This window comes from Gossypium hirsutum, chromosome A08, assembly GCF_007990345.1.
Source record: "Gossypium hirsutum isolate 1008001.06 chromosome A08, Gossypium_hirsutum_v2.1, whole genome shotgun sequence".
NCBI classification, from domain to species: Eukaryota; Viridiplantae; Streptophyta; class Magnoliopsida; order Malvales; family Malvaceae; genus Gossypium; species Gossypium hirsutum.
In genome coordinates, this window is record NC_053431.1 from 21,102,859 (window position 1) to 21,130,488 (window position 27,630).

A 27,630-nucleotide genomic window follows, 5' to 3' on the forward strand; every position below is an offset into this window, starting at 1 on the left:
TTCTCTAGCTTCATAATCAGCTTTTCTTTTCTCTTTCCCGAGATCTTTAGCTTTACATGCTCGTTCAACAAGCACAACAAATTCTTTAATCTCGAGAATCCCGACTAACAAACGAATATCCTCATTCAAACCATCTTCAAATCTTTTGCACATTATTGTTTCTGTAGATACACATTTACGAGCATACTGACTCAGTCTTACAAATTCTCGCTCGTATTCTGTGACAGACATATAGCCTTATTTAAGCTCAAGTAACTCTTTACATTTTTGGTCGATGAATCTCTAACTAATGTATTTCTTTTAAAATTCGGCTTGGAAGAAATCCCAGGTGACTTGCTGACTCGGAACTACCGATATCAAAGTTTTCCACCAATGGTACGCCATATCTCTCAAAAGTGAAACTAGACATTTTATACATTCCTCGGGATTCAAAGACAATTCATCAAACACTCTTATCGTGTTCTCTAACCAAAACTCAGCCTTTTCAACATCATCATTTGTTGTAGCTTGAAACTTTCAGCCCTATCCCTTCTAATCTTATCTACCAGAAGCTTACTTAACTAAATCGAATTCACTGATGGAATAGCAGGAGTTTGTGAAGGATTTATCGGGGGTAGGGGTTATTGAACAGCCAGATTGGTTCTAATATATTGGGTGAACCCATCATTCATCATCTAATAGAAGGCTTGTCTAGCCTCACCATCACGGCTACTCGTAGCAGGTCTAAAATCAGATGGCGCTATCACTTGCGTGGGAGCAAGCGCATTGCTTTCGACATCGTCCGCTACGGCTCGATCGAGATCTATTTGCTATATAAAAGCACATTTCAATGTCAGGATTCATCACACTATCACAGTTTATAAATATGGCATGTATAGCTAGACTCACATACGCTATGGTAGTCCAAGAACTGACTAAACCATAGCTCTGATACCAATAAAATGTAACACCCTTAACCCGTGTCCGTCGCCGAACTAGGGTTAAAGGCATTACCGGACAAAATCAGAACAATTAACAAACATAAGCATCAAAGATCAAAGATCAAATATCAATATAGAGTCTCTTATATAGGTCATCGAGACCTTAAACATGCATTAGAAAGGAGTCGGGACTAACTGAACAGATACAAATTTTTTTCAAAACTTAAACATTTTCAAGGAAGTACAGGTCACACGCCCGTGTAAGCAGGCCGTGTGCCTTACACAGCATTAGACATGCCCGTGTGTCTAGGCCATGTCAAAACAGGGCATACATACTGACTTGCTCACACAGCCACAAGACACGCCCGTGTGCCTTGGCCGTGTTCAAGCCTGACTTACAAATGTAGGGTACCCTAGGGGACACACGGCCGTGCAACATAGCCTTGCGTCGCACACGGCTGAGACACACGCCCGTGTCCCTACCCGTGTGGACAAAAATAGGCCATTTGAATAGCCAACTTGCCACCCCAATTTGGGTCAATCTACAAGTACCAAACCAAGCATATATGCACAACCATTTTAGCCAATATCTATACCAAACCATACATAATTCATGCTATAACATTACCAATCATTTTAAATCTCAATTCATCAACCAATTCATACCAAAACTTAACCTAAAATTATACCTAAACATATGTTTCAATTTCATGATCAAAACTTATCAATTACCATAGCTAACACATGCCAAAAGCTTACCAATCTTACCATTTCTTATATTCATACATAAACACACCAAATATATCATATTGCCTCATAATTCATACACCAAAACCATATCATAATCACATACATACCAAGCCATATCACATGGCTAAATATATAAACATCACAAAACATAATTTAAACACTTCTAGCCTATACATGCCATACTTTAATATATACATTTTCAAAGTACCAAAATAAGGTTTGATAGTGTGGTGATGATCCTTGACGATCCTCGAGCTCACAGATACTTCGATATCTATAAAGCAATGCAAACACAGACAAGTAAGCTTTCAAAAGCTTAGTAAGCCATATACAATTAAACTTATCATTTAAAGCATATAAACATCATTAAATTACTTATACTTTGGAGCCAAATACCAACACAAACCTTTCATTTTCAAATATAATACACAATTTGAACGTACCTGAATCGGATACATATTCACTTATTCATTCATTTTCTCAGATTTCCCGTTGAACCATTCAGAAATGTAAGGATACGCGGATAGCTTAGAGAAAATATACAATGCCAACGTCCTAGACGTGGTCTTACATGTAATCAAAAATCGATGCAACTGTCCCAATAAGGTCTTACACGAAATCAAATATGATGCCAATGTCCCAGACATGGTCTTACATGCAAAACAGAAGTCGATGCCAACATCATAGACGTGGTCTTAGACATAGAACAGATATCAAAAATCTTATGTCATGACATATGTATCCTAACTATTCCTAAGGTTCGTACGGGGCTTTTTAGACGTCGAAACTTTGTCAATACTTTCTCGGATAGCATATATTTAGCTCAGACATTCGTTCATCACAATTCAATATCAAATGAATAATAATAATTCAATTTAAACAAGCTTATTTGTATATCGACTTACCTCGTAGGGATTCGGATAGATGGAATCGGTTACTCGACGACTTTCGACATTCCCCGATCTAATTCTGTATTCTTTTGTTCTCGATCTAAATCAATTCAAATTTAACTTATTCAATCACACATTCATTCAAAACAATCCATATACACACAATTAGGGCATTTTGCACTAGCCATCATATTTTTACATTTTGACATTTTAGTCCCTAATTCACAAAATACACATAATTTGCTTGTAAGCAAGCTTATCCAAATTTTCATAACTCTCTTACAAGTCCATAAATTTCATTTATTTCATATTTTAGCCCCTCAATTTACAAGTTTCACAATTTAGCCCATTTTACTCAAAATCACCAAAAATCTGGAGACAAAACATATAAAACCAACATCAAACTTTCATATTTCATCATATAACAACATAAAGCTCATGAATTCATCCATGGCACATTTCAAAATCATCAACAAAATAAAAAATTTAGACATGGGCTTGATAGTGTACAAAACAACGATTACAAAAACGTAGAAATTATCAAAAACTGAACAAATTTATACCTTAATCAAGGAATTCAATGGTCAAACCCTAGGAAGCTTTTTCTCTTTTATTTTGTTTATATTTTTGGCAAGATGAACATAAAATGGCCAAATTTTATGTTTTATTTACTTATTATTAACTGAAATAACCAAATTCTAATTTTGCCCTTAATGAAATAATAATAAAAACTTATAATGGTTGTCCTTAAATGTCCATTAATCACGTTAATGGTTCAATTGCAATATGAGGACCCTTGCTTTAGAAAGCCAAATCAAATAGGTACTTTAACAAATAGAAGGCTACTTTTACATTTTACGTGATTAGGTCCTTTTTCAAAATTAAGCACACAAACATTCAAATTTCCATACGAGACTTTTACACATGCTCATTCACATATCATAAACACAAAAAATAATATTTAGATATTTTTTTGATACAGATATGTGGTCTCGAAACCACTATTCCAACTAGGGTCTAAACCAGACTATTACATCGCGCGACCGAGGTTTTTCTCCTAGGGTACACTAGTTTTATTTGTGAAAAAGAAGGATGGAACTATGAGAATGTGTATTGATTATAGACAGCTCAACAAGGTGACTACAAAGAATAAGTATCTGTTGCCTTGGATTGACGATCTGTTTGATCAACTGAAAGGGGCTACAGTGTTTTTGAAGATAGATTTGAGATCAGGCTACTATTAGTTACCAGTTAAAGACTCCGATGTGCCAAAGACTGCTTTTCGAACGAGGTACAGACACTATGAGCTTTTGGTTATGCCTTTCGGACTTACTAATGCACCTGCTGTTTTCATGGATTTAATGAATCGGATCTTCAGATAGTATCTAGATCAATTTGTGGTTTTTTTTCACAGATGACATTTTGATCTACTCTCGTGATGAAACCGAGCATGCTGAACATCTGAGACTTGTGTTACAGACTTTGCGAGATAAACAGCTGTATGCGAAATTTAGTAAATGTGAGTTCTGGTTATGCGAAGTCAGTTTTCTGGGCCATGTCGTATCAACATCGGGTATTCGAGTTGATCCAAGTAATATTTCGGCTATACTTGATTGGAAACCTCCGAGAAATGTTTCTGAAGTCTGAAGTTTTCTAGGACTCGTCGGTTATTATAGACGGTTTGTGAAAGGTTTCTCTATGATTACAACTCCGATGATGAAGCTATAGCAGAAATATTTAAGTTCGGGTGGTCAGAAAAGTGCCAGAAAAGTTTTGATCAGTTGAAAGCCCTTTTAACCGAAGCTTCAGCCAAAATCAGGTAAAGAATTTGTTATCTATAGTAATGCATCTTTAAATGGTTTGGGCTGTGTTTTGATGCAGGAAGGCAAAGTTATAGCTTATGCCTCGAGATAGTTAAAGCTACATGAAAAGAACTATCTGACACGATCTAAAATTGGCAGCTATTGTATTTGTATTGAAGATATGACGTAATTATCTATTCGGTGAAAATTTTCATGTTTATTCTAATCACAAAAGCTTGAAATACTTGATGACTCAGAAAGATCTGAATTTGAGATAGCAACGATGGTTAGAGTTGTTAAAAGACTACGAACTTATGATTGATTACCACCTAGGAAAGGCTAATGTTGCTGCTGATGCTCTAAGTCAAAAATCACTATTTGCTTTGCGTGCAATGAATGCGCATATGGCTATATATGATGATGGTTTGATAATAGTTGAATTAAAAGTAATACCGTTATTTATTCAACAAATTTGTGATGCTCAGAAAGTTGACAATGATTTGTTAGTAAAACGAGCTCTATGTGAATCAAATGTTGAATCCAAGTCTCGAGTTGATATTGATTGTTGTTTGAGGTTCAGAAATAGAATATGTGTTCCGAGAAATTCAGAGTTGATTCAGATGTTTTTGAATGAAGCTCACAGCAGTCGGTTATCTGTTCACCCGAGTAGTACGAAGATGTATAATGATCTGAAATAGCTTTACTAGTGGCATGGTGTGAAACGAGACATTTCTGAATTTGTTTCAAAATGTTTAGTCTGTCAGCAAGTAAAATCTAAACATCAGGTACCTTCTGGATTGCTTCAACCGATCATGATACCTGAGTGGAAATGGGACAGAGTCACGATGGATTTTGTATCTGGTTTACCGTTGACACCGAGTAAGAAAGATGCAATCTAGGTTATTGTGGATATATTAATTAAATCAGCTCACTTTGTTTCAGTTTGTACAGATTATTCGCTCGATAAGCTAGCTGAATTGTATGTTTCTCAAATTGTGAGATTACACGGTGTGCCTATTTCTATTGTTTCAGATAGAGATCTGAGGTTTACATCGCGGTTTTGGAAGAAACTGCAAGATGCACTAGGTACAAAAATACATTTCAGCACTGCTTTCCATCCGCAAAAAGATGGTCAGTCCGAACAAATTATTCAGATACTTGAGAATATGCTGAAATGTTGCATTCTCGAGTTTGAAGGTACGTGGGAACGATATTTACCTCTGATTGAATTTGTGCATAATAATAGCTTTCAATTGAGTATCAAAATGGCACCTTATGAGGCTTTATACGGTCGTAAATGTTGTACACCATTGTATTGGATTGAGCTCAGTGAAAATAAGATACACGAGGTCGATTTGATCAGAGAGACAGAACAAAAAGGTAAAGTAATCCGTGAGAGTCTGAAAACAGCGTCAGATCGTCAGGAATCGTATGCGGACTTGAAACGAAAAGATATAGAGTTTTAGATAGGAGACAATGTCTTTTTGAAAGTCTCACCATGGAATAAAATACTCAGATTCAGTCGTAAAGGCAAATTGAGTCTGAGATTTATTGGGCCGTATGAGATTATAGAGCGTATCGGCCGGTTGCTTACAGACTGTTGTTGCCACCTGATCTAGAAAAGATTCACAATGTATTTCATCTTTCAATGCTTCGTAGATATCGATCTGATCCTTCACATGTGATTAGTCCGTCTGAGATTGAGATTAGGTCCGATATGACATATGTGGAAGAACCGATTCATATTTTAGCTTGTGAGGTTAAGGAATCACGAAATAAGAAAATTTCGTTAGTTAAGATATTGTGGAAAAAACATAGAGTTGAGGAAGTGACATGAAAGAGCGTTATCCTAACCTATTCACTAGTAAGATTTTCGGGGACGAAAATCTCTAAGGGGGGAAGAGTTGTAACAACCCGATTTAGACCCTAGTCGGAACGATGGTTTCAGGACCACGAATCCAAGTTAGAAAAATATTTTAAATTTTATTTTCTATGTTTAGTATGTGTGAATTTGTATGTGTGAAATTTTCGTGATTTAATTTTGTCGTTTGTATGTTCGATTAAATAAAAGGGATTAATCGCGTAAAATGAAAATTCGATGGTTAAATATGAAAGTTCCTAATTATTGTTGTATTTATAATATGAAGCATTTATGTTTCAATTATACCATTGATTTTATGAATGGATGGTCATGACCTTAACATATAATGGTTTTAATTTTTATGATAAAGGTTAATTAAGTAAAATAAATAATAATGTTAATATATGTTATATTATAACATAATTAGAAAGCCAAAGTTTTATTCTTATTTCTCATGACCGAATAATATAACAAAAAAAAAGAAAAGAAAAGAGAGCTAGGGCATTCGGCCATTTCTGAGTTTGATGAAGGTACGTAATTAGCTCGATTTTTTATAATTTTTACGATTTTGAGATCGTTGCTATGTTATCTACAAAGCCCATGCTTGAATTTTTTCTTTTGATGAATATTTTGAATTATGCCATTCTTGAAAACTTGTGATTTTTGTTGTTTGATGATGGAAAATAAAAGATATGTGATAGATTAACATGTTTTGCATTGGAATTTTTGATGATTTTGAGTAATTAGGACTAAATTGCAAAAAAACAAATTGAGGGACTAACATGTGAAATAAATGAAATGTATGGACTTGTATGAACACTAGGAGTATTCAGCCTAAGCATAGTATGTGCAAATTTTGCATGTTTTATGGTTTATGCAATTTGGACTAAATTGTAAAAAGTGTAAAATGTCAGGGGTAAAATGGTAATTTGCCTATTTATGTGTTTTTGGATGAATTTGATTCAATATTTGATTAAATAAGTTTAATTTATATTAATTTAGATCAAGAAAAGAGAAAATCAGATTTGGATCGAGGGAAAACTAAAGTTGTCGACTAGCCATCCCGTTCTGATTTTTCATTGTCCGAGGTAAGTTTATAAGCAATTAAACGTGCTTAATTTTAATTAAATGTGAATTGTATATGCTGAATTGAAATATGTAAATATATTATGTAACAGCTGAATGTGAATAAGTTTGACAGAAATGTTTATAAATTCGTGTTGACCGGGTTACGACATCCGAAAGCCCCGTATGAACCTTAGGAATAGCTAGGATACATATGTCATGACATAGGATTTCGATATGTGATGTTCGAGTAAGACCATGGCATCGATATATATGTGCGAGTAAGACCACGTTTTATACGTTGACATCGATATGTGACTCTGATATATGTGTGCGAGTAAGACCCTACTTGGGACAGTGGCATCGATATGTGATTACATGTAAGACCACGTCTGGGACGTTGGCATTGTACGATATATGTGATTATCCGAGTACCCTATCCAATTCTGAATGGTTCATCGGGCAATAGTAGGTTGTGATCGAATGTGAAAAATGAGTTAAAATGATCAGGTATGAATTGATTTATTAACTACTTGAAATAGGTAAGTAAGTTACTAATGTGAACATGTGTACCTTGTGAAGTATATTCTGCCATTGTTATGTATGTACATATGATATCATAATTTGATTCAAGAGAATATGTATATGTGTTAACATAATGATAATTAGCTTTGAAATCGAAAGATATCTTGTTGACATTTATATATGTGTATTCGTCCTTAAGTAAACTTATATACAAAAGTATATGTTATAAGTGAAACTATAAGATTTTGGGTTTAATATGATTACGATAGTATAATTAGATTTACTTTTAAACAAATTGTTCATGACATTGAATAGTTTATTTGCTTATGACTTACTAAGCTATAAAAGCTTACTCTGTGTGTGTATGTTTACTTATGTTTTATAGATTTTGGATTCAAGTTATGAGCTCGGGGATCATCAGCAAAGTTTATCACACTATCGACTATCTTCGGTATTTTACAAGCTGAATTTCTAGAACTATAGCATGTATAGGTTGGATTATATTTTGAGATGTTTGATTTTGGTTAATGTAATCATGAGCCATGTAAAAATGGCTTAATACTTTGATATTCTTGGATTTAATGCTTCATCTCGATGATGGTTATGCTTGGTTGTGATTTTGGTGTTTCGGCTCTTATATATATTCATGTGAATTATGGTTGGTTATAATGCTAATAGTTGTATAAGCATTCGGTCTTGGTTTGAATCGATATTGAAAGTGTATCCAAGGTACATGTTATTGTGGAGTTGTTTATGTGTTTTGGCCATAGGATAAATAATGGTTGTTAATTTAGATTAGGTATATCATGTATTAGTTATGTAAAAATTCAAGATATATGCATGGGGTAAATTCGGTGTTCACTTATGGTCTATATCAATGATATGTATAATTTATGTTTTGTTTGTTATGGTAAATCTGACATATTGGAATTTAGACTTATAATTGGAAATTGGGTTCTTGGTAAAGGTATGTGCTAACATGTTCGGTTATGCTTTGTTAGTTTAACTTATATATATACGAATATGTTTAGACATTTATTTGTGAAATGTTTAGTAATGTACTTATGAAATGGACGTGATGGTGTATGATTTTACTAACTATAAGTAGGTGCATATAAGTTGAAGTTGATAGATTACTTCTTATAATCATCATTTTAATGCTTTAGATATTAAGATTGCATATATGTTTTGAGTATGAATGAAGTATATTAGGTTATAAGTTAAGCATTTAATTTCTATGATTATTTGTTTATGTTGAGTTAGCAGTAATTCAAATAATTAGATAAATTATATAATCGAAACATGTTAGTTTGGTTTAAAAATTTTGTTAGATGATTTACTTAGTAATGAAAGTCTATTCTAAATTGTCTTATGATCGGTAATGCCTCGTAACCCTATTCTGGAGACGAATACGGGTTAAGGGTGTCACAGGTTGGTTAAACACCAAGTGAACTTAGATTTTACCACAAAAAGGGTTGTATTGAGAACTGAGGAGGATAGCGAGATAGTCTTAATTAGGGAACGTCAGAACTACTTCTCGAATGTGATTTTCGCATTAGGGTGAAAAAGTTGGTTTGTAAGGGATGTGAGGCATATCTGGCATACATCAGTGTTTTTGGTTCTGGGGACTCTTCGGTTAAGGACATCAAAATTGTCAGGGATTTTTCGGATGTCTTTCCTGAGGAACTACCGAGGTTGCCTTTGAGCCGAGAAGTGGAATTTGGGACTGAACTTATTCCTGGTACAGCTCTAGTGTCTATCGCCCCTTACCGAATGGCACCGAAAGAGCTTACGGAGCTTAAGGCTGAGATTCAGGAGTTGTTAGATCGTAGGTTCATTCGTCCAAGTGTGTCTCCATAGGGAGCACGATTCTGTTTGTAAAGAAAAAGGATGGATCTATACGGATGTGTATCGATTATCGATAGTTGAACAAGATGATGATCAAGAATAAGTATCCACTTCCGGTCATTGATGATCTAGTTGACCAGTTTAGAGGGGTTTTGTGTTTTCCATGATTGATCTACATTTGGGTTATCATCAATTGAGGGTTAAAGAGGCTGACGTGTAGAAGACAGCATTTAGGACTCGTTATGGTCACTATGAGTTCCTAGTGATGCGCTTTAGTTTGACTAATGCACCAGCGGCATTTATGGACTTGATGAACCGAGTGTTCCAGCCTTATCTGGATCGGTTCGTGGTGGTATTTATTGATGACAAACTTGTGTACTGAGGACTGAGGATGAGCACGATGAACACCTCAGAGTGGTTCAGCAGATCTTGCGAGAGAAACAACTGTACGCCAAGTTTAATAAGTGTGAGTTCTGGTTACGAAAAGTAACATTTCTGGGCCATGTGGTTTCTGCTGAGGGGATAGGATCGATCCTTGAAAGATTGAGGTGGTGTTGGATTGGAAATAGCCTAAGACTATATCTGAGATTCGCAGTTTTCTGGGACTGGCAGGGTATTATCGACGATTTGTAGAGGGTTTTTCACTGATTGCAGCACCCTTGACTAAGCAGCTATGTAAGGGTGTACCGTTTAACTGGATTGATGCGCAGTAAAAGAGCTTTGAAAATCTCAAAACTATATTGGCTGAGGCCCCTGTGTTGGTACAGTTAGAGTCTAGAAAAGAGTTTACTGTCTACAGCGATGCATCACATGTCGTTTTGGGATGTGTGTTGATGCAAGAGGGTAAGGTGGTAGCGTATGCTTCTTGTTAACTTAAGACTCATGAGGCGAATTATCCGACACATGACCTAGAGTTTGCTGCAGTGGTGTTCGTATTGAAAATCTAGAGGCATTACCTATATGGTGAAAAGTGTATCATCTACACAGATCATAAGAGCCTCAAGTATCTCCTCACTCAGAAGGAGCTAAATCTTAGGTAGCGTAGATGGATTGAGCTGCTTAAGGACTACGACTGTTATTGAATACCACCCTAGTAAAGCAATGTGGTGGCTGACACACTGAGCCATAAGGTTATGACTATTTTGAGGGCGATGTTTGCTTGCCTCAGTTTATTTGATGATGGAAGTCTGCTAGCCGAGCTTCAAGATAAGCATACATAAACTGAGCAGATTAAGGGTAAGCAGTTGGAGGACGAATCTTTGGGTCTTCATTTCTTACAGGTTGAAAGTGGGTATACTGATGACTTTGGACTGAATAGAGAAGGGGTACTCTATTTTTGTGGGAGAATCTATGTACTGAAAGACACTAAATTGAGGCAATCAATACTGAGAGAGACACATAGTAGGCCCTATGCTATACATCCTAGCGGAAATAAAATGTACTAAGACCTTTGTGAGTTATACTAGTGGCTAGGAATTAAATAAGAGGCTACTGATTTTGTGGGTAAATGCCTGACTTGCTAGCAGGTTAAGGCTGAGAATCAGTTACCTTCGGGTTTGTTACAACCTATTAAGATTCCACTTTGGAAGTGGAAGCGGGTGACATGGACTTTGTTAGTGGGTTACCCTTCACACCCAATAAGAAGGATTCTGTATGGGTCATCGTGGATCGATTGGCCGAGTCTGCCAATTTCATACCGGTTCGTATTGACTACTCGCTGTAGAAGCTGGCTAAACTTTATGTGTCTGAGATAGTGAGACTGCATTGGGTACCGGTTTCGATCATCTCTGATAGGGATCCTCGCTTCACGTCTCAATTCTGGAAAAAGCTACATGAGGCTCTGGGTTCAAGGTTAGACTTCAATACTGCTTTCCATCCTCAAACAGATGGTCAATTTGAGAGGGTGATTCAGATACTGGAGGATATGTTGAGGAACTGTGTGATTGACTTCCGAGGCAGTTGGGAGGAGTATTTGCCATTAGCAGAGTTCACTTACAATAATAGTTACCAATCTAGTATGCAGATAGCACCTTACGAGGCACAGTATGGTCATAAGTGTTGCACTCCTTAATGCTAGACTGAGTTGGGCGAGTGACGAGTTCTGGGTCCTGAACTGGTTTCTGATACTGAGGATAATGTTAGACTGATTTGGGATCGATTCAAAGCAGCATCGGACAGATAGAAATCTTATGCGGTTCTGAAGAAACACGAGATTGAATACTCAATGGGGGACTTCGTATTTCTCAAGGTCTCGCCATGGAAAATAATTTTGAGGTTCGGTCGTAAGGGCAAGTTGAGCCCTAGGTTTATTTGACCTTACCGTATTCTAAAGCGAATGGGACCGGTCACTTATTAGTTGGAGTTACCTCTAGAGCTAGACCGCATTCATGATGTGTTTTACTTCTCGATGTTGAGGCGCTACCGCTCTGATTTAATGCATATTGTTCCAATGGAGGAGATCGAGGTTAGGTCAGATTTGACTTTCGAGAAGGAGCCAGTTCAAATATTAGATCACGACGTAAATATTTTGAGGAGAAAATCCATCCCACTGGTTAAGGTTCCATGGTGTAATCATAGCTCTGAGGAGGCTACGTGGGAGCTTGAAAATGCGATGCGTCAGTAGTATCCTCATCTATTTTGATCAGGTAAAATTTTGAGGCCGAAATTTTCTTTTAGGGGGTAGAGTTGTGACGCCTCAAATTTCTTATTTATGTTTCTACTAAACTATGACACACAAGTGTGTATCTGCTTTAGTGGTTAAGTTTTTTAGGTGTGTGTGAAAGGTCCCAAGTTCAAGCCTTACTTAGGTAAATTTTGGTATTTTTATGAATAAATCCCAATCTATGGTTCTTAGGTTTTAAATAAAAGGTGGTAAGTAATTGACAGAATGGGCCTGCTGGTCTGGTGGTTAAGATGTGTGTTGGGTGATAGAGGTCCTGTGTTCGAATTATCGCGTAAGTGAAGGAATTATTTTTGCTGTTGGTGTTGTGTTTGGGTAGAATCAAAATGCTGAGTAGTTGAAATTGTGTAGTAGTGGGAAGTTGGAGAATATCTGATAGGTCTTTTTTTTCCCCAAAATTTCTCTTCTTCATTTGATGTTGTGCTTCCCTATCTCCCTGTCAAAATTCTCCTAGAATTCTCCCTTTTCTTTGTTTTTTCTTTCGTTTCTTAAAACATTGTTGTCTTTTTGCATCTTGAATTGCACTGGTGCGGTATTGGTAAGTGGTTCTTTTTCGTTCTCTCATAGTTTTTTATCGAATGGTTGGGAATCTAATCCCTCTTTTTGTAATGGTTGGTTTAGACGAAGGTATTTGAGCAGAGAATTCCACCTCTTCGATAGAGAAGTGTTAACAAATGATCTTTATTGGTGGTAAGTCGAGCTTTTGGTAATTCCCTATTGTCGAATTCGTTGGTGAAATCTCTAAGTTGGCTTTGGATACTGTGTTGCCAGGTTACGAGAAGCTTGAGGGTGATTTTAGCATCAAACGATACCAGGTGTATACTCAGAAACGCAGAAAACGAGGTTTTAGCGAAAGCTAAAAATTATTCTGTCGACGCCACATGGCCGTGTGGTATGCCATGTGGTAGGCCATGTGGTAAGCCATATGGTAGGCCGTATGCATAACGCAAGCGTGTGTTCGATGAGGCTAGGCCGTGCACACCAGACACGGCCACGAGTAGACTGAATTGGGCCTTATGGGCCACACGCGCATTTGGGCCCACACGAGTAGTCCACATGGGCGTGTAGGATTCTGGGCCAGTCCGTGTGGGTCACACGGGCGTATGGGCCCACACAAGTAGACCACATGGGTGTGTGAGCCCATTTTTCTAAAATATTCTGTAAGGTTGCATAGGTCGCCCTAATTGACTGTAGGCCTACCGTATAGGCCCCTAATTATGTGACCTGATTGTATGGTGTCTGACTGAGCATGACGTCTGTATTGAACTACATGTATGTTCTGTTATTAGCATATTTGCATGTCATTTATGGTATGTTGCATTGCATGGGGGTGGGTTGATGTTATTTGGAGGAAGTGTCCGAAAGGCTCTTAAGCCTATTATCTGGTAGCTCAGTTGCAATATTGTGATTATGTGCCGCATTTCAGTACAGCATGGTGTGTAGGGATGGGTGGGTTGATTTAATCCCCACATGGTGTGTAGGGTTGGACGAAGATGGTGTGTAGAGGTTGGTGGGTAGGATTTTGATTTACTGTGTCTGCATTCTATATCTGATATGGGCCAAGGCCCTAATACAATTCTAAAATCATATCCGAATGGGCTAAGGCCCAAATTGATTCTGTAATGGAACCAGGCCCAAACTATATGTGACTGATGGCTATTGAGTATCTGCATGCATGTTTCCTGTAGGAATTACACACTGAATTTGTGAAAACTCACCCTTTTTCTATTTAATCTATTCAGGTAATCATCCGACTTGACGGTTCGGTGCATTAGAGGACTCAACGGTGGCCACACGTGTTTTAGACCTCATTACTTTTATTATTTATAGATTATTTTGATTACAGGTATTTTACGTAAATTGGACTTTATGGACTTTGGATTGTCTAGCTTTGAGTTTCAGTTTCTTAATTATTTTACTATTTATTATTGTTAAACAAGATAAAACTCGGTTTTCACTAAGATCATTTGGTACTTTCTAAAATAAGTGTTTTCTAAAGCTTCCGCTAAAAAGATATGATTTTAGGCATAATGAATAACCTGCGTTTTACTTCGAACTAAGAAAAAGGCTAATTTAACTGGAACGGTTTTAACTCGACAAACTCGTTTTTCACTTTCATTCCATGTGACATCGCCGGATTCGACCATAACGTCTAGGCCAGGTTTGGGGTGTTACATTCTAGGCCGTTAAAAAGTCCGTATTAAACATCAAATTCACCTTCAAACCTTGAAATATTGACAATTTAATAATTTAATCCTTAAATCAAAATCTAACAAAAATCACTTCAAAAAACAACCAAATATCACAATCAAAGCTTCAAACATATAACTATCATCACAAACAACCAAGATTCATCAATGGTAACTTCCAAAATTTTTAACAGACTCAAAAACAAATGTACGGGCTAGCTGAACCTCGTTGCAACGATCTTAAAAACATAAAAATTACAAGAAAATTGGCCAATTTACGTACCGTGCAAAGCTAAGAAGGTAAGCAAAACTCCCAAGTCTCCAATGGTGATTTTAGGCCAAGAAGAAGATAAAAATGAAGAAAAATACCTTTTGATTAAATTTGTTTTATTAATTTTGAATTAATTACAAAATTGTCATTGAATCAATTTTCTTTAAATTTTTCTTTAATTTTCAACCCCATTACTATCCACTATTTACTAATAAGGTCTAACTATCTTATTGGTCCTTCCTCATTTATTAGTTAAGCTATTAAATCATCCAAATGCAATAATTAACAGGTTTTGCACATTTTACAATTTAGCCTTTTTTCTTAAATTAACTACCTAAACGATAAAATTTCTTAACCAAATTTTAATTTGACTTTAATGACTCCGTAAATATTCTATAAATAATATTTACAAGTCGACATGATAGAAATTTGTTGTCTCGAAACCATTGTGCTGTTACCACTAAAAAATGGGTTGTTACAACTCCTTCTTAGTCCACTCTAATTTTTGCAAAACCACCATGATTTCTTTACCTATCCTTCAATATGTATGGTCAAACATCTAAATTCGTGCATTTCATGGACCAAAGAAAAAGGGTAAGTACAAATTTGTATTTTGACTTGGGTTTTGCACAAAGGTTCGTCAAGAACTTTTTTTTTTTTTGCTCAAATGTATGTACTAAGGATTAATGAATAAGGTTGGATTTTTGGCTCTGGGTTAGACAAAACAATGCCTTAGGTTATCCTTAAGTATCTCAATATTAAAAAATTTAATTAATCAAGAAATCACAATTTTAACCATTTATCATACATGCTAGCATACTCATTTCCCTATATTCTCTCTATCATTTGGTATATTCAATTACTTAATGCCCATTTACAGTGTAACATATAGAACGTAGTAGTCTAATAACTAAATATTTAGAATCATTCACTATCATGCCAAATTTACAATAAATACAATCAACCTATATACATGCTCCTAACCAATCACTTGTATTTCTACAAGTTCAAGCACACTTTCGACAAGAAAAAGAAATGAAAAAGCATAAAAATAAAAATTAAATTTCATAAAATAAAAAATGAAACTTCCTACGTTACCCCTCTTACACACACTTTAGATAGCACATTGTACCTAATGTGCAACCTCTAAATAGATAAGGAACAAAGTTACCCGATTGATTATGACATTGTTGTAGTGTTATGGTGTGTGTTTCCTTTCTTGTTCATTTGAAGCTCATAAATGTAGCGCTTCCTTCATGTGGGGTTCCTACATAGGAAATTCAAAAAGAAAAATAGAAAATATATATAAAACTACTATTACTCCTACTCCTAACAATAAAAATAAAAATAATCCTAATTAATTGTTTTACAATCCCAAAAATTAAAAATAGTTTGTCAATCATTAAATGGGGGCGATTGTCCCCCCCATTGATTGTTTCCCTAGGTCCGATACATGACCACGAGAAGAGCCTCGGTCTGATGAATGTGCATGTCGGGCTAGGCTATGAAATGACGGGCCCTCTCTACATAGATTGTTACGGCTAAAACGGCACCTTATACTCATCATCCCTCTCCTTTTGAGAATCTTGTTCCATTTCATCCTCCCCCTCTTCATGTTCCCCTTCTTCACTTCTTTCCTCCTCAAATGTATGATAGCGCCATATTTGTTCGGTGGCAAATTTGGTGTTCTCATATCGTTTTGCCGTGCGAACTCCTGAAAGACCAGGGCCCGTCCTCTACATTTACCTTAACATCTATTTTGCGTCTGGGATGCTACTTCCTTTTAACCCTTTTCGAGATGCTAATTTTGTTTTCCATTTCAGTGAATCTAGGACATCCATTTTCTTCATTTTTCATTTGTTCCAATCTTGTATTTGTTTTCTTAGAAGCTCCATATATTGTGTGTATAATGCATCTCTTGTAAGACTCCTGGATGGCTTCATGAACTGTTCTGTGGTTGTCATTAGAAATCTGACCCTTTTTCACAGGGCCATCACTAAATGAGGGGAAAAGACTAACTTTCTGGATACTAATGATCGTTTCATGTAATGACAGCTCCATGTCTCGGTGCATACACGTTTCTTCTGCAAAACAATATATAACAAAACTGCTCGAAAAGTATTGACTTTAGATACGTTCAAAGCAGGACCAATTCGAGTACATAAAATTTGCATCCTCATCTTGGCTACAAGAAACATAATTGATTGATTAAAGGAAGTAAATATCGGTGCTCAAGTGATGTTTCCATTCACCACTACCTTCTGTTAAAATGTTTATAATGTTATCCATATTAATACCCCTAAAGTATTCTAAATTGCTATCTTGAACAAAACGGGATTCCTAATATGGAGCATTATAAAATTCACAAATTTCCCTAAGGGTGACATGCACGTCTATGCCTCTCATAGGTGCCTTTTCCCAAATACCATCGTATGGTCTCCTAGACTCTCTAGCCCTAAATTATGCATAATATTCTTGTACTACTGGGACTATAGCAGGGTCTTTAGGGATGCAAAAACATTTCCACATAAGGTATTGGACCAACAACAAAATTTCCTTGCACAAGACCTTTGATGGTTCAAAGCCATTCTCTTGTATGAATGTATTTCCCTGAAGTTCTAAGAAAATTTTTTTGACATTTGGGTTTGGAAATTTTGAGGGATTCGTAACCACCGGTGTCTCTTATTCATTAGTTCTTCTAGACTTCCTAGTAGGCATTTCTAATAACATTTATCTAGAATGAGCTAACCAAAAGAAAGCAATATATTTCAAAGTGACCAAGAAATAATGAAAAGGGACAGTAAAAATTTAGTTGGAACCCTTACCTTGTTTTAAATATTGTGATTCCTCACAAAAATTCATTGCAAGTTCCTTGTTGATGTGGTGCTTTTGTCCATGCACAAAGTAGAATACAATTAAAAAAAAGAAAAGGAATAAAAGTTGTAGCAAAATAGAAAGAAAAGGAGAAAGATGGTTTTTGAGTTTCAAGAGTTTAGGAGGTTTTGGAGTTAAGAAGGGTTTAGGAATAAGTTAAAAGTGTTTGAGTTTTAAAAATATTGGTCGATGGGTTGCGTAGAGGCTTGGGTCGACCCTACAAAAATTACAATGATGTCACGACACCCCTGGTAGGTTATTACTATCACGACATCGAGGTTTGATGTTGTGACACACCTTGAAAGTTTTAAATTTGGGGGTTACTAACCGCTATGTTGCAATACAGAGGTGCCATGTTGTGACATTGAGCTGATTTGCTCAATTCCTCAAACCTGTTATTAGTGTTGCAACACAAAGGGTCCATGTTGTGTTATCGACTCTATTTTGGCCCTTCCTTTTGAATTTTTAAAGTTTTTGGAATAACATAAAATTTAAAAAGTTTAAATAAAATTAATTCCTAAGCTACCCGTAAGTCTATTAAAATTAAATAATTTAAAAAGAGGTCAGGTATTGTTGTCGGATTCGTCCGTCAACTCTGTCAGTTTATACATAGATGTGCCTTTAATCAATTTTCTATCTGTATTAGTCCAGCATCCATTGTGCCACTCTACCTTGTTTCGTTTGTCCTGTTCTTTGAATTTTCTCTTTCATCCTGCACTTATCATAGAAAATACCCTTTTTGGCTCAATGTAGTTAGGGGTTTTTACAGCTATTCCATAACATGTCTTCCCTAACTTTTCCCTATTTCCCTCATTCTATTGATGATCACATTTGAATACTTCAGTCTCACCATTGATTTTCATGATTAACTCATTATTTTCAAGATTGATGGAGGACTTAGATGTTGCTAAGAATGGTTTACCTAATAGGATAGGTAGCTCACAATCTTCCTTAAAATCCAAAATCACGAAATCAACCGAGATGATTAAACTAAGCACCCTAAACAACACATCTTCAAGTACTCCTTTTGGTTGTATCGAAGATCTATCAAATATTTTTGTTGTTTTATGGGTGGTTTTAAGTTCCCTTAACTCGTGTTTCTTGTATATTTATAAGGGTATTAGATTTATGCTAGCTTCTAGATCACATGAGGTTTACTAAAGTGAATATCCACTATCTCTATAGGAATTATAAAATCCCCCTGATCTTTCAGTTTTGGGGGTATATGTTTAGAAATTATTGCAGTACATGATGCATCTATATTAACTTGTTCTCATGTTTAAGTTTCCTACACCTAGCCATGATTTTATTTGAGTACTTAGCGTATTTAGAAACTTTTTCAAGTAATTCTCTCAGAGGCAAGTTAACATTAAGTGATTTGAATGAGTTTAGAAAACTTACAAATTTTGCTTATGTAACAACCCTTACTTGTATCCGAGACCAGGACAAGGTCCAGGGCATTACCATACTCAAATATGACATTTCCGAAAAATCACGAGCTATAAAATTTCGTCCCAAATTAAAACCAATCAAACGCATTCATAGTGTCCCTATTATGGGCCTACGAGACCCAAAACATGCATTAAGAATGGTCTGAGACTAAACCAAGAGCATAAGAAAATCTTAAGAAAATTCTTAGGTTTAAACCTCACATGCCCATGTGGAGGCAATGCACATGCCCGTGTGCTTGGGACACACTCGTGTCCCTTACTCGTGTGGAATTAATTGAATTTATTTTCCATTTCAAACCTACAGGGGTTTTCACACTGCTGAGAACACACCCGTGTCTCTGGCCCATGTCCTTCACATGGCCTAGACACGCCTGTGTCGTCGCCCATGTCCAAAAGCCTGAGCATTCAGTTTATGACGTCATCATGCATTTAGGGGCACACGGCCAAGACACACAACTGTGTGCTAGGCCATGTCCTCCACACAGTTAAGACACATGGCCTTGTCTCTGCCCAAGTGTTACTACCATGCATACTGACCTAAAAATTTTAGGTGTAGGGGACACATGACCATACCACACTCCCATGGAAATGACTGTGTGTCACACACGCCCGTGTGTCTACCCGTGTAGACCTTTTTGGAGGCTACGATCCAAGCCAATGGTCACCCTCAACATCCACTCACATCTGTAAACTGCTATGGTATTTAACGGGGCCTACATATGCCCCATGACTACCTTCAATGGTCTATTGCATGTTAACCTCATCTCATTGGTTTTACACATGCTAGATTATCCTCTTTGTATTAAGGATTACCATATCATCAAACACATTTAGACTTGGCTCATTTTATAACTCATTTCCAATAAGGACCTAGCCATCTCCGAGTGATTTGACCATATTCCATATGTCCATTCATGATATACCACATTTAACCATCTCATGAACATTTAAACACCAACATGCACAATTAGTAGGTTACAACCTACATCAAAATGAGCCATGTCTTATGGCCATATACAAAATGAATAGGTATATCATTCAAGCCCTTACGTTGGTTAATCAATGACACATATAACAAAATAACCAAAAACCTATACATGCCATTGTAACAAAGTAAAAGTATCTATATACTGAAGCAAGATAAGCTGATAGTGTTGACAATATTCCAATCGTCTTCCAATCTTCACGAGTCCGCGAGCTCTGTAAAACAGGGAAAGGAAAGGGGGTAAGCATTAACATACTTAGTAAGTTCGGATAACAGAAAGGTAAACTTATCGGTTTTTTTCATACAACCATAAAATATATTCATGCCAAACATGAATAGTATAAATTCCCTATCACGTACACTCAATCATCAAGTTAGTTTCCTCTCAAGCAATTTAGCATTAATCTTGGTGAGCTAATCAATTCACACATTTCCATTCTTGTGTCTTATTACAGTCCAGTTGAATTTCTCAGAAATCTCGATGGGTATCCCATTTACCGTCAAGTCATGCTAGTGACCATTTTAAATATACACTTCTGTGAACCTCACTCTTACGGCAGGACTACCAGTCCAGGTTAAATCCCTCATAACATAAATTCAAGGAGTATTATTGATATTACCATTCTAGGCTAAATCTTTTACAATGACAATTATTGTTCGGGTCTGAAATGCCAGTCCAAGCTAATTTCAGTCCTTAACCGTATTACCCCTTCGGGCTAAATCCATAATGCACATATATTCATCGAGAGGTTCGATCACTTAAGGAACACATGTCTGGGATGGATCCTTACTATACTGAGATCATTGGATTACCCGTCTGGGCTAAATCCCTTTCTGCAACACATGCAGGATCTCATGTCATGTAAACAAGAATTTACCCATCGAATCTCCCTTTTTCATTCAACTGGGACAATTGTCATCTTTTTCATTTTACACTACCTCATTTCTTGGATTGTCATGCAATCAATATCTAATTTAACATACATTTAAGAATATGCATTTTCAAGTATATTTGAAGTTTATTTCGAGTTACACGAACTTACCTGGTAATTGCTTCGGTATTTCAGTTATTTCGAAACCTTTCATTTTCCACAGTCGACCTCCAGAATTGGTTCCTCGGTGTCTATATCAGTAAAAATAAACCATTTGCCTCCAACATTTCATTTTTTTACAAAGTAGTCCCTAGGCTCGTATAATGGAATGCATGAAATTCATTGGTTACCCATGCCTAGCCGAATGCATTTTAAGCTCATACCAGCCCATAATTTCCCCTATTTCACATTTCTACCTCATATTTTATACCTTTTTTACAAAATGGTCGTTTAGGTCATTTCCATGAAAACCTACCTAGTAAAATTTGTTTATCATCCTTTAAACTCTCATATTACTCCGTAAATCATTAAAACACAAGCATCTCAAGCATGGGTAAATTTGCAAACATGAACCCTAGCTTGAGATATGGGTAGAAATGGATAGAGCATGTTATGAGGATCTCAAAATTACAAAGAACATTAAAAATGGGGCTAGGGATCACTTACTGTTGAGCTTGAAATGTTGAAAACCGTAGCTTATGGAGCTCTAGGATTTTCGGCTGCTATGGGGAAGAAGATGGCTGATTTTGGCTTTCTTTTTCCCTTTTTATTAAGTTTATTACTAAATGACCAAAATGCCCCTCCGTACAAAACTTCCAAACTGTCCAAAAACTTAGAAATTGGGAAAATTGCTATTTAAGACCTTCTAATTCATAATTCAAAGCAATCTCATGCAAATTACTTCTAGAACCCAAGTTTTGCAATTTATTCAATTTCGTCCCTAATTTCCAATTGGACACCTTATACTTAGAATTTCTTCATGATACTTTAACACATGCTTATTTTCATATCGTGGAACTCATAATAATAATAATAAAATATTTTAACGTCAAAATTGTGGTCCCAAAACCACTATTTTGACTAGGCCATATTTCAGGATGTTACAACTTAATCTCGTTTTCATTTATCTTCCAATAGTGAGGGGAATGGTACCTTAGTTAGTACAAATTCTTGAGTTGGCTCAACTTTTGGCTTAGCTACCTTTTCTGATTCAGGATTAGCATCATCGTTTCGAGGGGCTTCTTCTTGAAGATCATCGACATCCTCCTTGTCCTCCTCTTGAGTTGCGTTATTTGGGCTACTCAATACTTTACCCGAACAGAGAAGAATTGCTTTCGTGTGCACCTTTCATTCCCTCTAAGGATTATTTTTAGTCCTACTTGAGATCCTTGCCAATTTTTCTTTTGATATCTCCCGTAATTCTCATCAACTGGCTCATTTGATCTTCGAGTTAGGCAATATCTTTGTCATTTGGGTACACTGAGAATATACTTATTTCACTTTAGTTTGTATTTACTACATCTCTCCTTCTATTCAATCCAGTCTTTGACCAGATACAATACAGTTAATTGGGTTGGCCCTTTCTTGAGGTTTTTGTAGATATGAAGGTTGGTAAGTAATATTTGTTTAATAGGGTTAGAACTATTACCTCCTCTTTAATTGCTGCCCCATCTTAGATTCAAGTGATCTCTCCAACTGAGATTATAAGTATTTGAATAAGGATTTCCACCTCTATTCCTGATGTAATTCACGTTCTCGACTGGGTTCTCAAAATATTAATCCATAGGTCTATCTACACTGAATATTGAAGATCCAATAGATGTTGACTCTATCTGGTTAAGTCTATCCAAGATTTGTTGGTATTTATCTTCTTCTTGAATAGCTTTTACTACGGACGGTCTCTGGCTATAAATAAATCATTTGTTTGGCCACTGGCAGGAATTCATCGCCATGTTTTCGATAAGATCATATACATCCTTGTATGTTCAATTCATTAGGGCTCCTCATGTGGCTCTATCTAATCCTGATCTTGTATTTGCATCCAACCAGTTGTAGAACATCTACAATTGTAACCAGTCGGGCAGACCATGATGTAGGCATCTCTGAACCAGCATCTTAAATCATTCCTAAGCTTTGTGAAAAATTTCTCTTTCTAATTGCTTGAATGTGTTAATCTCTCTCCTAAGTTAGACCATCTTGCTAATAGGAAAGAACTTGTGTAGAAACTTCTCTGCAAGTTCATTCTATGTCATGATAGATACTGGTGTTTTCGAATCTAACCAAAACAAAAGCGTTATATATTAAGGAGAAGGGGAATAATTAAAGATGAATAGCATCATTGATCACCGCATTAAATTTAAAAGTATTAGAAAGTTAGAGAAACCGCTTTACATTTTGATTTGGGTCCTCCATTGTTCTCCCGCTAAATTAAAAATTATTATGTATAATCTAGATCATGCCCAATTTGATCTCAAAGTTATTTGTCGTGATGACCAGCCTTGCGATGTTGCCTTGTACCATATCTAGACCTGGTAGTGTGGTCTCTTAAGGTTCTTTCTTCTCATGCCATCGATGGGTTTAACAGTAGTTGTGGTGGTGGATTGCCTACAGCAGGTGGGTTATTTTTCATTTGTTATTGTTTTTGTTGTTGACGATTTCTATGAATCATTCTTTTTAGATCAGTGGGTTGCTCTATAGGTGTGCCCTTAGTTCAAGTCATACACTGAAGCCATAAAGATAAATAAAATGTTAGTAAAGAGAAATAAAATAAAAAACGTATCTACAATTTAAAAATTTTCTAATTATTCTATTGTACGCAAAAATTAAAACTAATTAAGTAATAATTTCCTCGGCAATGGCGCCAACAACTTGACTGCCTCCGTGTAACACCCTATACATGGCCTGGTCTATAACACCCCAAATTTCTTTAATTTCAGCTTATGTGATTTTGGGGCACAAAAATATATGTATGTGTTTCTAAAATTAATTGACACAAGTGTGTATCTGCTTCACTGGTTAAGTGTTCTGGGTGTGTGTGTGAGGTTCCAAGTTCAAGTCACAACTTGGGTAAATTTTGGCTATTTATGAATAAATCTCTCACTGGGGTCGGTAGGCTTTTAAGTTATTGTTGGTAAAATGATATCAGAATGGGTCAGTTGGTCTGGTGGTTAAGTGGAGTGTTTGCTTGCATGAGGTCTTGGGTTCCTTTCCCTACTTTGGCTTTATTTTTGCATGATTATAGGGAGGAGTTGGAGTGGCAATAGAATTCTAAGTAGTAGGGTTTTGGTAGAGAGATTTTAGGGGAAAGAGGATTAGAGTTGTGAAGCCTCAAAAATCTCGAAATCCCGAACTTTCTTTTTTTTTGGTTTTGATAAAAATTGTGCTTAACACTCCTAGTCAAGTGTAAATTATGAGATAGTAGGTCTTGATTAAGGTTTGAGTTTGAACTTAGGGGTGAAAGAAATTATGGTTTAATTATTAAAAGAACCTTGTTGGCAAGTAGGTTGGCTTTTCAATAAATGACGGAAGAATTGGACACAAGAAAACCTTGTGGTCGAGTGGCAAGTGGCGTCACATGCAAGGCAAGGAGCTAAGGGGTTCGAATCCCTCCTTGCTCAAATGAAGGATTTATTTTTACTTAAGGGATGGACAGTGGTGGCATTGAATGTGAACTCTGTAGGGAGTGATAAGAGGAGAAATTTGATGAGGGGATTAAGAGGTTATCAGGGAGAAAAATTAGGAGATGAGGAATGTAAAGAGGTGGAGCTAAATTAGGGATTAGGGGATAGGAAATTTGGCTAGAGGCTATATATCGGTGTCAAATGTGAGGTTGCCATGCTAATGCCGAATTCTCCCTTACCTTGTTGCCAAAAAACACCTTTTTCACCAAAGATCTAAAAGCCGAAAATCCTTTGTTCTTCCTTCTTTTTCTTTGTGCCAGTTTTCCACTCTTCCTTACTCAAGTTCTCTTTTTGATTCAGCTTTGGTTTTAAATGATTTCTACTTTTCTTTGTGGCGAATAACCTTTTTCACCATACAGGTTTTAACAGTCGAATATCCTATGTGTCGCCACTACCCTTTCCACTCGGACGATTCTAATGTAAGTGTTTTGCTCTCTCAATCAGTTTTGCTAGTATAGATCACTCTGTCCCTTACTTCTTCTAATCAATTTTGGAAGGATTAGTATCGAATTCCAATCTTTTGGATCTCTACCGATTTGCTCCCTAGGTGTTGAAACTTTGGTAAGTGTTCTTCACTTCGGTAAAGGTTGGCCGAATAGGCTTTAGTAGAAAAGGGTGACATATGCTGGATACAAGACACCTAATATGTTTTTAATGATAAAGGTTAGTGCATAACTAGGTAGCACTCGTGATTAGTGATCAAGGAAAAGCTATTAAGGCTTGGCATTTCACGTAAGGTTAAGGTGAGACTTCAACTTTTGGTAAAGTATTCAATAAGTATGTGTGAGTAATCATTTGTGAGTAATCATTGAGTGATATCGATTGTAGGTTCATGGTAAGAGGGATCGCAGTACGCTTTATTACCAGGTGTGTACATACACTGCACACACACAAGTAGATTGGCAAATCCTGAAATGCCAAAAAGCCGAAATGCAGAAAAGCCGAAAGTTTGGCTACGGTAGTCTTGCGAGTGCGTGAACACTCGTAAAGGGGAAATTGATAGGTTATCTAAGGCCCCATGAGCAATTCCATGAACTTGGGCCGTGTCTTGACCAACCGGACCGGGAGGGCTAAGTGGGCACGATGGGCTGTTGGGCCCATAATAGGCAAAATTGGCAACTTGATATTAAGTGATAGAAATTATATAAAATCATGTTTATGAATGTGATTTGGGCCTAATGGGCCATATGAATGTGATTTGGGCCTAATGGGCCATACGAATGTGATTTGGGCCTAATGGGTCATATGAATGAGATTGGGCCTAGTGGGCCATATGCATGTATGTAGACTTGTTTGAGCTCTGTAAGGGGTTTTGGGCCTAGTATCTGATAATTGTTTAATTGATCTAAAACTTAATTAATTAATTACAACCGTGGACGAGCCATAAGGTTAAGGTGTGGTAATGGGTATATGCATGTCTAGGATTGGATTTAGGGAGAGCTTGGTACTTAAGCGGTCTTAATGACTCACCTCCTCTTCTCTGGAATCCTACGTGGTGCATATTATCTATTCACTTTAGCCAATAAGGAGTTGTTAATGGGCCAAGGTAAGTAATAAACCTAATAAAGAGAAATTATCGAAATGCCCCTAAGGGAAAAAATAACCAAAATAACCCTACGTGTTGAATGTAAGATTTATGGATGTTACATGTATATCTGTTGCATACATACGATATTCTGTTTAGGTTGCATATGGGTTGGGAATTATGGAATGAAGGAAGTATATGAGGATCGCATGGTTGCTTAACAATCGTGGATCCACCGACGACTTTTAAGCCCAATATGTGATTGGCAGCTTGGTGCAATGAAGGTAGTTCTGCAACCGGGCTACCATTGATGTGTACCAGATGGGTGGGTCAATATTTATATCCCCACATGATATGTATCAGAGGACAGAGTTAATTTGTAACGGTTGGATTATTGGGGTGGGTTGCACTGCATTGCATTGCATGTATGATTTTATGGATTAATGAATGCTTATTACTCGTCGAGGGTTGTACACACTGAGTTTTTGAAAACTCATCCCCTCTTTTATTTTTCTCAGGTGATGCTCAGTAGAAGGTTCGATGTTTGGCGAGACTCGGAGGTGGCCAGCTAGCAAGATGACTTGGACTTGTTTTTTTAAGAAAGCATATAGTTTCTAGCTTATTAAGTAATTTCAGACTAGAATGTAATAAGGCCTTCCATTTTATTATTATTTGGATTATTATTTTTTTGCGTTGTAATTATGAGAAGTTGAACATGGGTTTCCTAAATCATAGTTGTTTTTCTACGTTTCCGCAACTAAATTTTAAAATGACAGGTTTTCATAAATCATATGTTTTAAACAAGCTTTCGTGACTGAAAGAGGGTTTTTATAAGTTAAGTAACGTTTCTCATTTTAAGGAATGGTTTTCAATTGAAACAAGGTGTTCGCTAAAATACTTCAATGTGATGCGCCAGATCCGGCCATAACGTCCAGGCCGGGTTTGGGGTGTTACAGAGGTTATCAGTTTTCCTATTTTGGTTTCTACCAAAAATTTTCCCCTTCCCCCTGCCGAATATTTTTCTCTCCCATATCTTTTCCTTTCGTTTTTCCTTTCCTTTTTGCTGAAAACGTGCCCTTTTCTTCTTCCTTGGAATTTTAGTGCGTAATACTGCGGTATATTCTGGGCAAAAGGATTTGTCTTTCATGGAGTCCTAGTCGAGTCGTTCGAAGTGTTGGGGGTAAGATTTAACCGTTTGATGGTTGAGTATTTGGTTTTGGATTCGATTTTTATTCTATCATTAGATGATTAACTAAGTGATATTTTGCTCAATTATAGGTTCTGAGGTGCTCGGGAGCACTTAGGCATCGAAAACGATACAGGTGTGTACCCAAAACACTAAAAATGAGTCTCGACGAAAAGCCAAAAAAGCCTACTCTCGATGCCACACAGGCGTGTGGTTGCCCATGTAGCAGGCTGTATGACTGATCACGGGCGTATGA